This window comes from Nothobranchius furzeri, chromosome 15 (genome assembly GCF_043380555.1).
Source record: "Nothobranchius furzeri strain GRZ-AD chromosome 15, NfurGRZ-RIMD1, whole genome shotgun sequence".
Taxonomy (NCBI): Eukaryota; Metazoa; Chordata; class Actinopteri; order Cyprinodontiformes; family Nothobranchiidae; genus Nothobranchius; species Nothobranchius furzeri.
The window spans coordinates 31,845,205-31,857,647 of record NC_091755.1 but is presented as its reverse complement, the minus strand read 5'-3'; positions in this window follow the sequence as shown (position 1 = coordinate 31,857,647).

Below are 12,443 nucleotides of genomic sequence, written 5' to 3'. Positions count from 1 at the left end.
AGTTTTGGCTTGCTTTTAGCACCCCTAGTGTCTGTTTGTAGAAGCAAAACCAAAACCTATCTCCTCTCTGTGCGTTGGTCTTTTTAACACCTTGGTCTAACAGCTGAAACGTCTCCCAGCGTTCCTAACTGTCTAGTCTCACAGGAAGAAGATAGAAATCACAAAATATAAAAAAAATAAAAAAATACACGAAAGCTAAACTAAACTGGACTGAAGGTCAGACTACTGTATAAGTGATGTGTTTAATCTGCATTTAAGTGTATTTTAAATAATTTTTTTCACACTTTTACCATGACCGAATTGTCTTGTAACGCATTTCCTATTCCTTTCGGACGCAGCAATCTTTGTACACCTACAGTACAGGCCAAAGGTTTGGACATACCTTCTCATTCTATTTTTTTCTTTATTTTCATGACCATGACCATTTACAAAGGGGCCAACAAGTGCTAAACACCTTTGGGAACTCCTTCAAGACTTTTGGAAAACCATTTCAAGTGACTACCTCTTGAAGCTCATCAATAGAATGCCAAGAGTGTGCAAAGCACTAATTAGAGCAAAGGGTGGCTATTTTGAAGAAAATAGAACAAAAAAACATGTTTTCAGGTATCTCACCTTTTTTGGTACATAACTCCACATGTGTTCATTCATAGTTTTGATGCATTCAGTGAGAATCTACCAATGTAAATGGTCATGAAAATAATCAAATCAGAAATGTAAGTAAACTAATTGTAGCTATCGGGCTGATATCTAAAAGGAATTTTTTTTTCTTAACGTCCAAAGCAGTTCCGCCAAAGCCAGGTCGCTGTGACCGGGAGCCTTGGCCTTCCAGATCAGCTCACCTTGTTGTGTCATTATTAAAACACCTCTAATTATTATTAAGATCACATTTTCTTTTTAAAACTCCCCAAAAACAGCTTTCTGTTGGGGGTGATGGCAGAAGAACAGTCTGCACTTGGCATAAGAAAACGTGTTGCTGTTAAATGAAACAGCCAATCATAGTAAAGCCCTTCTAGTCAGTTATAGGCGAGAAAGACAAGATCTTCCTTGGACATACTACGATTCCAAATGAAGCCTCCATGTCACAGTGGTCTGGCTCAACACGTAATAATTCAACCAATTTAAACCCTGGACATGCGTCGCTGCCACCGGAAAATGGGAACAGCCAGCTGCCTGCTCTAGCAACTCTTCTTGGGCAGGAGACAGAAGACGGGTATCTGCTCAAGTTTCGTATCCAGCCAGCAGCCCCACTAACATGTGTGACCAAGCATTTAAATGACACAGCATTTCCCCCATTCAACCAGCAAAATAAAATACAGAAATATCATTTTGCTTACTGATAAAAAAAGAAGCAGAAACTGTTTGGATGATTTGTTAGTGCAGTCAATAACCACAGCTTGCCCTCTGTGTCCAAATAATTCCCTGATCAACACCCAAACACACAGAGGACACAACAAAAGTTCAGAAAGTCAAAATGGCCAACCATTTATAAACGTGAGGCTGATGCCTTTCCCCAGAGCTAGTTCTAAATTCAGGTGGCTCTGGTGCTCATTAATTATTCAAAATTATAAGCATTATATTCCACTTAAACAGAAGAATTACAGAACAATTCACCCCCCTCAGAGTTGTCACGCATGTAAACTAGATCTATTAAACCTAAAATGTTCTTTTGAACCAGGCTGTAAACTTGTTTGTTTCTGCTGTGAAATTTGGCTTTTTTTTTTTTTTTTTTTTGGCAGGGGTGAGGAGTGAGCACCACCTCACCCCTGCCACGTGGACCTCAAGGGATAAACCATCAATCCTGCTCAATGGTCAACTTTCCTTGCGGGGTCACACCCATTAGGACAGTGGGAAGGTTATGAATGGAGAACACTTCTTTATTGCATATGGGCACCAGCCTTCCTACTCTGTTAATGGTGTCAATGGTAATACTCTGCTGTTAGAAGTTGGAGATGTTGTGTTTCTGCATCAGAGGGCAAACTCAATGATTCACGACAGCCAAGATCATCACAACACCTTCGGTGGTAGGGCTGTCGCGGTAACCGCAAGAAGAAAATATCCCGATATTAAGAAACCCACCGCGCTGCATGACGTGCCACCGCCATTACTGCACTTGATTAAATCTCGCGACAGCGCATGCTGAGAGGTAAAGTCCGCGCTGATCGAGGAGATAGTACACATGGAAGATGGAGGGAGCGGTGTCAGTGCTTCAGCTGCAGCCCAGCCAGAGACCTTGGAGCAGGCAGTGCTGCCACCAGCGGCAAAGAAAAAAATGCTTGGAGACCTGCTGAAGTCACGGACAAGGACGTCTTCTTCAACCGTCCCGAAGAGAGTTAGAGCCGAGCTGGAGCTCACTCGCTACCTGCAGGAGGAACCCATTGACCCTAATGAAAACCCTCTGACATGGTGGCGCAACCACCATGAGAGATTTCCATTGCTCTGCAAAGTCGCACGTAAGTACATGTGTATTTGCGCAACAAGCGCACCATCCGAGAGGGTTTTTAGTGTCGCTGGAATTGTTGTCACCCCTCTCAGATCCTCTCTCAAACCGCATAAAGTTAACATGCTGGTTTTCCTTGCACGTAACAAGGACATGGCCGAGTTATAAATCAGTTATTCTTGTGTGTGAAAGTGAAATGACAGTGCCTAGGACATCTCATTTTGTATACTTTATTTTAAACTACAAAACAAAATGGGCACTTTTTTATTTCTGTTAGATGTTGCAGCCAAATTTGCATTTCAAAGTTAAACCTCCTGAACGTTGTTTTTAAGTTCAGTCAGAGAATGCCGTTACTGCCCTTTGATCTGCATTCAATAAAGTGTTAAAAATGGCCATGTTTTTTTTCTAACATTTTTTAAATGTGTAAGCACAATGTTTCAAAGAAAATATTGCCATGAGTTTAGTAATTAACAAACACATTTGCTAAGTACATAAATAAAAACGGGGTGCAATAATATTGCATACCGCAATATTGAGCTGCCCTGACTCACCGTAGGGGGAATTCCTCATCCGTGACAGCCCTACTCAGTGGTCACCTTATTTTCACCATGTGAGCAAAGAATATTTAGAACTGAGATTCTTAGATATTTGTAGACATTCAGCAAATTAGTACATATTCATAATATATTTCCCTTTTTACACAGATGTTGACAGCCACTTTTCTGATAAACTAGTTTATTTCATCTAAACCAGACAATCTGGCAGTAAATTAGGTTGCCTGACCTTTTTTTTATCTTGCAAAGATTTGATTTAGTTCCATAGACACTGATGCTCCTCTGCTGCTCAGTTTGCAGAGCCAACTGTAATGTGCTTGTTTTATGACTTAAAGAGAAAGTCACCCCCTACCAGAGTCTAACTCCACTCCCACTTCATGTTTGAAAAATGCAACAAATGCTGTTGCCTGGCAGACAAAGAAGGAGGAGCTGCTAACAAATACACTCACACACACAGGCTCACAACAGCATTGTGACATCATAATGTACCAGTTTACATCATAGAATACCTCTTAGCCAATAGCGGTGTCAGATTTAAATTAAAAAACAGTGCAAAGTTTTTACCTGACAACGGCACATCACTGACAGTTTTAGGCAGAATATTTAAATTTGAACTAAGATGCACTGAAGTGCCAAATTATTGACGACACGTGTCTGCAGCACGATTAGACACTCGTTTATTTAGTTTATCAGCAAAAAAATGTTTATTTGGGGGTGACTTGCTCTTTAAAGTGTCAACTGCACATTTATCTGAACTCAGCCCAATGTCTCTTTTTGCTTTCATTTATGGGGAGGGCAGGGATTGAGGGCTATGTGGGGTAATTTTAATCTGTAAAGCACTTAAGAGTTGCATTGGTTCTATGAAAAGCACTTTATAAATTAAGGTTGGTTTTATTTGATAATAAAAATAATCTTTAAACCCTTTATGTTTAATTAGCATGGAACTTGTTGATATTAATGTCACGATTCCTGAGTTCCTGCGCTCATGTAAAAGAAATTGGTTATCTTGGTTCAGGACCATGGACAGCGCTCTCTAGCTCTCCTCTCTATGCTGTTCAGAGGATCAGCACCATGGAGAGGGACATGCTGAGACTCCACCACACCTGCCTGCCTGCAGACACCAGCTGCGATCGATCAGCAGTCACCCCTCATGCCTCTACAAAAGGGAGCCACTGCAGTTGACTCGAGGAGCTTCAGAAGGGGAAAGAAAGAAGTCAAGAGGGAGGCAGTAACAAGGAGGGGGCCGACCACGATGAGAGAGAGGAGAGAACAACAGAGGGTTACGTCAAAGACTACGACAGAAAGAAAATAATGAAGGAGCACAGGGAGAGGAAAGGAAACTGGTTCCAAGTGACAGAGAAAGGGGGGAAGACTTTCCTATCCACCACCTTAAACCTGCCACTGACAAAACAAGAGTTGCCAGGAGAGGATCACCTGGAGCCTGACACAGCAGCAGCTATTGCTGCAGTAGCTACAACAGCGTTCCTCTCTGTCTCCATTGCATTTTCCTGTATGGTTATGCAATGGAGGTACAGAAGACACAAAAACTGTATTTTGTCTTTGCAACCTGTGCATGCCCTGTACAAAATGTAGATATTCACTCCTGCCAGGTCCAGCATGTTGTAACAAACAGCTACTGGCCAACTATGTATTGGTGCTTGTACTGAATGCACAACATTTTGTCCAAGACACTAAAACCACTCTGTTTTCTTTTTATTTGGTGTATTAAGTGTCAAGGAGACAATCTGCCAGTGGAGAAAGTTCATGACAGACTTTATTCACTATGCCCAGTAGACTTGTGTTGTGCTTAAGCAGTCTGTGTGCCAGCAACAGTGAAGGGGAAAAAATGTGTCCATTGTGACATTTCTTTCATCATCCAGAAAGGGCTGCATCAAACTCATTACCATGTTTTCTGCTAGCCTCTCCCCCTCTGTCGACTCGGATCATATCCCAAGTAAGGGGGCGCATTGCATACATATTTAGTCTGCAAATCTGTCGCCATCCAGAACTTTATCATAAATTTGCCTGGTTTGGATTCAATTCACTGAGTGAAACCTTGGTCAGTAACAGCTCGACAGTGTTCATATGTTCTCCAGGAATGAAACTCTCAGCACAGTTCTTAGTGAAGCATGTCCACATGTCAGAGATGGCAAGAAATCTGTCTATTTTCCAGTGATGGGAATAACAGCATTTAAAACAATGGCTTTACTAACAGAAATGAATTTGATCAGTAATGAGCAGTGTTGGGAACGTTACTTTAAAAAAGTAATTAGTTATAGTTACTGATTACTTTGTCAACAAAGTAACTGTGTGTCATGGATGGGTCCGATACTGGCAAGCATTGCGCCAACCCGATGTTAAAAGTGGACCTCACATACATGTGAAAAAACACCCATCCCAAGGAACTTGCAATTACTAGTGCACGTCAGCAAGGGGCAGAGTCGTGCAATACAGTGTGCATAAAACAACAAAACAAACCAAAACAACTAACAAAGCCATAATCCGTGTAAAGAAAATTGAAAATAAAAACAAAAATTGATTTACATCACCTAGGAGTAACAGGAGAAATTGTAGTAAAATAACTGTTGCATAAAATGTAATCCAAAGAAATCAAGAAGAATCAATCCTCAAGGGTGAGCTTGTCAACACCCCCAAGCTCATATCAATACTAATAAAAATAACAATATCATAGACTCTATGTGTCTGCTCTCATTATGCCAGAAACTTTCACCTCTAGTGACTTCTCAATTTAATCTCTTTGCTTCTAACACTGGAATTAACTAACAACAAAACCAGTCCTAACTAAAAAAAATAATATTTCGGCTCCACATAGATTCAGCAGGGTGAGGTTGCTTCACTCCTTGAACCGTCACCTTATCGTGGTGGAGGAGTTTGAGTGCCCTAATGATCCTAGGAGCTATGTTGTCTGGGGCACTTAGTGCCCCTGGTAGGGTCTCCCATGACAAATTGGTCTTAGGTGAAGGGTGAGACAAAGAACGGTTCGAAGGATCTTTCATGGCGGTTAAAACGAAGAGTCGGAGTACCCGGCCCGGAGGGTTACCGGGGTCCCACCCTGGAGCCAGGCCTGGGGTGGGGGCCCGTGAGCGAGCGCCTGGTGGCCGGGCTTTCGCCCATGGGGCCCGGCCGGGCCCAGCCCGAACCGGATACATGGGCTCGTCCAACTGTGGACCCACCACCCGCAGGAGGAACATGAAGGGTCCGGTGCAATGCGAATCGGGTGGCAGACCAAGGCGGGAGCCTTGGCGGTCCAATCCCCGGACAGGAAAACTAGTTTTTGGGACATGGAACGTCACCTCGCTGGCGGGGAAGGAGCCGGAGCTTGTGGCAGAGGTTGAGCGGTACCGGCTAGATATAGTCGGACTCACCTCGACACATTGCATTGGCTCTGGAACCCGAGACCTGGAGAGGGGTTGGACACTCTACTTTGCTGGAGTTGCTCCGGGTGAGAGGCGGAGGGCTGGGGTTGGCTTTTTGTTAGCCCCGAGACTCTCTGCCTGTGTGTTGGGGTTTAACCCGGGGGACAAAAGGGTAGCTTCCGTGCGCCTTCGGGTCGGGGAACGGGTCCTGACTGTTGTTTGTGCTTATGGGCCAAATATCAGTTCAGAGTACCCACCCTTTTTGGAGTCCCTGGGACGAGTGCTAGATAGTGCTCCATCAGGGGACTCCATTGTCCTGCTGGGGGACTTCAATGCTCACGTGGGCACTGACAGCTTGACCTGGAGGGGTGTGATTGGGAGGAACGGCCCACCTAATCTGAACTCGAGCGGTGTTTTGTTATTGGACTTCTGTGCAAGCCGCAGTTTGGCCATAACAAACACCATGTTCGAACATAAGGATGCCCACCGGTACACTTGGTACCAGGGCAGCCTAGGTCACAGGTCGATGATAGATTTTGTAGTCGTATCATCTGACCTGCGGCCGTATGTTTTGGACACCCGAGTGAAGAGAGGGGCGGAGCTGTCAACTGATCACCACCTGGTGGTGAGTTGGATCAGATGGCAAGGGAACATGCCGCGTAGACCTGGCAGACCCAAACGCATAGTGAGGGTCTGCTGGGAACGCCTGGCAGAAGAACCTGTCAAGACGGTCTTCAACTCCCACCTCCGGCAGAGCTTTGACCACGTCCCGAGAGCAGTGGGGGACATTGAGTCCGAGTGGGCCTTGTTCCACTCTGCGATTGTCGAGGCGGCTGTTGCTAGCTGTGGTCGTAAGGTGGCCGGTGCCAGTCGTGGTGGCAACCCCCGTACCCGCTGGTGGACACCAGAGGTTCGGGGAGCCGTCAGGCTGAAGAAGGAGGCCTACAGGGCGTGGCTGGTCTGTGGGTCTCCGGAGGCAGCAGACAGGTACCGGATAGCCAAGCGGGGTGCAGCAGTGGCAGTTGCCGAGGCAAAATCTTGGGCGTGGGAGGAGTTTGGTGAGGCCATGGAGAAAGACTATCGATCGGCTCCAAAGAGGTTCTGGCAAACTGTCCGGCGCCTCAGGAGAGGAAGGCAGCAACTCGCTCACACTGTTTACAGTGGGGATGGGGAGCTGCTGACGTCAACTGAGGCTATAGTCGGACGGTGGAAGGAATACTTTGAGGAGCTCCTCAATCCCACCAATGCGCATTCCGAGGAGGAACCAGAGCTGGGAGGCCTGGGGATGGACTGTCCGATCTCGGGGGCAGAAGTTGCTGAGGTAGTCAAACAACTACACAGCGGCGGAGCCCCGGGGGCGGATGAGGTTCGTCCTGGGTATCTCAAGGCTATGGATGTTGTAGGGCTGTCATGGTTGACACGTCTCTACAACATTGCGTGGTCATCGGGGGCAGTTCCTAGGGAGTGGCAGACCGGGGTGGTGGTCCCCATCTTTAAGAAGGGTGACCTGAGGGTGTGTTCCAACTATAGGGGGATCACACTCCTCAGCCTCCCTGGAAAGGTCTACGCCAAGGTACTGGAGAGGAGAGTCCGTTCGATAGTTGAATCTCAAATAGAGGAGGAGCAATGTGGTTTTCGTCCTGGCCGTGGAACTGTGGACCAGCTCTATACCCTTGCAAGGGTGATGGAGGGGGCATGGGAGTTTGCCCAACCAATCCACATTTGCTGTGTGGATTTGGAGAAGGCTTATGACCGTGTCCCCAGGGGCACCCTGTGGGGGACGCTCCAGGAGTATGGGGTGGGTGGCTTTCTGTTAAGGGCCATTCAGTCCCTTTACCAGAGGAGCGTGAGTTTGGTCCGCATAGCCGGTAGTAAGTCGGACCTGTTCCCAGTGAGGGTTGGACTCCGCCAGGGCTGCCCTTTGTCACCGGTTCTGTTCATCACTTTTATGGACAGAATTTCTAGACGCAGCCGTGGTGTGGAGTGTGTCGAGTTTGGTGGCAGGAGAATCTCGTCTCTGCTTTTTGCGGATGATGTGGTCCTCCTAGCTTCATCCAGCTCTGACCTTCAGCTCTTGCTGGGTAGGTTCGCGGCCGAATGTGAAGCGGCTGGGATGAGGATCAGCACCTCCAAATCTGAGACCATGGTTCTCGACCGGAAAAGGGTGGCTTGCCACCTCCGGGTCGGGGGAGAGGTCCTACCTCAAGTGGAGGAGTTTAAGTATCTCGGGGTCTTGTTCACGAGTGAGGGTAGGAGGGATCGGGAGATCGACAGGCGGATTGGTTCGGCGTCTGCAGTGATGCGGACGCTGAGCCGATCTGTCGTGGGGAAGAGGGAGCTGAGCCAGAAAGCCAGGCTCTCGATTTACCGGTCGATCTACGTCCCAATCCTCACCTATGGTCATGAGCTTTGGGTAATGACCGAAAGCACGAGATCGCAGATACAAGCGGCCGAAATGAGTTTCCTCCGTAGGGTGGCCGGGCTCAGCCTTAGAGATAGGGTGAGGAGCTCGGACATTCGGGAGGGACTCGGAGTAGAACCGCTGCTCCTCCGGATCGAAAGGAGCCAGTTGAGGTGGTTTGGGCATCTGGTCAGGATGCCTCCTGGACGCCTCCCCGGGGAGGTGTTTCGGGCATGTCCTGCCGGCAGAAGGCCCCCGGGTCGACCCAGGACACGTTGGAGAGGTTACATCTCCAATCTGGTCCGGGAACGCCTTGGGGTCCTGCCGGAGGAGCTGGTGGACAAGGCCGGGGAGAGGACGGCCTGGAGCTCCCTAATTGGGATGCTGCCCCCGCGACCCGGACCCGGATAAGCGGAGGAAGACGAAGACGACGACGACGACAAAGAGGTTGCTTCAGAGAACATCAACAACGTACAATGTCACTCAATAATGCTATTCAAATATTGTGTAAAATTTGTCAACAGGAGATAAATACTGCTAAATTAAACTCCGTAAGTGAAATTGGACAACACAATTATCTAAGGAAAATAAAACTCAGTTTGTTAAATTGAACAACAGATTTTTCTAAACAAAACAAACTCATCCGTCACATAGAGACAGTGAATGATCAAAAATAAAACAACTGATGGTGTTCTTAGATACACACACCCTAAAGGTGTCTGAAAAGATGGTAACCGTTTCAGGAAGGGAAAAGACGTTCCAAACAAAAGAAAAGAACAAACAAAAAAATTCATAATTTACAAAAGTGTACCTTGTATAAAAATGGTTTTACTACAGGAAACAAGGAAGTGCTTGAGGAAAAACCCTGAGTAGCTTAAGGGTCAAGCAGGGGAGTATAACTAAGTGTGATAATGAACAACTAAAGCATTTATACTCAGAAAACAACAATAAATAAATAAAAATAAAAGACTGATAAAGATAAAAACTACTAGATTCAAATGTAATCAGGTCATTCTCATATTAATGTGACCATCAAAGAACATCTGTCAGGTCATCATGCTACTGATCAAATCTAAGGGTCATTTAGAGCAAGTGTCATCTTATAAAGCTTGTCTAGCAATAACAAAACAATGATGGTGATTCAAGGGCGAGAGCTGTTTTCTTTTGAATTAAGAAGGTAATTAGAAAGTGGGAGCAAATTATGTCCAAAGTAGAGGCAAAATAACGATTCAGCAAAAATAACAAAAAATATTCACTAACCTACTAGGAAGGAGTTCAATATTAATTACATAAACAGTTAATCTAGTTTAGAAATAGATAGATAACACAAGGTAGAGAACTTTTCATAAGTTCAAAGAACTAGATTCTTTAACTTTAATCAGTTAATTTAACAACTTCATAAAAAATAACTCATCACAAAGTAGACGTTACCGAAATCATGAGAACATAATCAAGTCTAGGTAACATAAATTGTTGTTGATAAGACTCATTTGTTAGGAAAGTTCCAAAGTTATATATGGACTAAACCCATGGTTCAAGTAGGAGTCTGACCTTTAAGAAGTTCAATGTCACTAGATAAACCATTGTATCTAGAAATCTCAAATGGATAGTGTTTATAAAGATACTGGATAGTCTCTAATGGATAATGTCTAAGAATCTGCTCAAGGCAAGCGAACCAGATCAAGGTTCAAGATACAATAATGTAAAAAAGACACAATCAGTACTTTTGAAATACATTTGTGACACGTCAGCGGTTATCAAAAACACGTTTTCCATCAATTCTCTGATAATTTTCAGATCATTTTCACATTTCCTTAGATTGACATTTCCATTAATGCACAATATTTACTCAAAAAGTATTTTGTGAGTTATTATTTTCCCCATATAGACACCACACTCACTTATCAGCCAACCAGTTCAAAAGTCTGACCACCAGCTTGAAACGTGTGCAAATGACTTGCCATATACTTTTTTCTACACGAATAAACAAGTCCAGACACTCTCTCATTTATCCAAACAACAATTAAAGCAGACAACATCTAAGACAACAAACAGCAACAGATAACTATAGCACATTTCTATTTCTCCAGCTAAAACACTCAAAAAACCCAAGCCAAATACAGACAGCGTTCAGAGAATCTGTTAAAACCATCCTATTCAAGGTGGACGACACCAAAATTCACCACTTTACAGCATTCAAGGAACCAGTCAAACCCATCCTATTCAAGGCGGATGTCACCATAATTTGAAGGTCAATAGTTACCACACTGGTCTACTTATTTCTCACACCAGAGTTGCATTTCTAATTTTGGCTAAAATGCAGAAAACCAAGCCAATACAGACAGCATTCAAAAGAAACCAGCAAAACCATCCTGTTCACGGCGGGCGACACAATTTTATTCTCTGGTCACCTAGGATTTTCTTTCAGTACCACAAAGACAAAACAAACAACAACAGACTTGTCTCACGAAATCTGTCCATTCAGGGCTTGAGTTCGTGGATCCACATTCCTCCTAAATACGTCAAGACCTCACTGACCCCCCAGCAAACAACGCTGGAGATTAGGTAGTCGACAGTCCTCTGGCTTCGGCTCTTGGCGCTGCGAGGTGATGGGACCCCGGCTTTCGAAGGACCAAATTATGTCATGGATTTTATCAATATGTTTATCAATAGCCCCATTTCCTATAGTGAAGAGAGAAGGAGCCAATGAACAACAAGTCAAACAGTTATAACTGTGGTATGATGAACGAAGCAAATGCACCGAACATCTGTTCATAGACTTTATTCAACAGAAAGATAAGAATGGGAGTGAGGTCATTGTGTGTGAGAGAGAGTCAGTGTGTGTATGAGTGAGACAAGAATGTGTGTGTGTGTGTGTGTGTGTGTGTGTGTGTGTGTGTGTGTGTGTGTGTGTGTGTGTGTGTGTGTGTGTGTGTGAGTAAGTGAGCATGCAGAGAGGCATAGAGCAATACATTTACATTCAGTTGATTGAGTCCATGATCAAGAATTAATAAACATAAATTTTTCCATAACATTGAGTTACTTATTAAGTTACAAGATTATAAAAGTAACTGATTACCAACAAAAATAACTATTTCGTTACTTTTTTCATTAAAGAATGCAAGAAAAATGGGTTCCTTTCTTAATTAAAATTACTTAATTTACTATAAATTACTACAATACTGAGATATAAATGACTAATGACTGGAACATAATAAAATATATGTCCGATTTTTTCTATAAAACTCAATAATTGAAATAAATGGGCACTTAACAGGAGGAACTACAAACAGGAAACATTACACTAATGTAGACTATTAAAACATCACTGTGTGATATTTAACAAGACCCCAATGAGCTAAAATTTACAATTGCAAATAGAAACACCTGTAAAGGATCCTGAGCCTTTAAATGGTCTCTCAGTCTAGTTACATTACTGAAATAAATGTAATTTTGCCCAGTATATAGATTTTTCCAGCTACACATAATTGTGTGTTTGTAGTAGCATTTCTGTTGCTGGTAATCTAGTAATGGTTAAATGAATAAATGAAAAGCCTTTAAAAAGACACTAGAAGGGTAACAAATCTGATGGAGGACGTACATTTACTAACTTGGTCAGACCCAAACACAGAACAGCTGAAGCTGGGTGGTAAAGATGTCCATGACATCTGAGA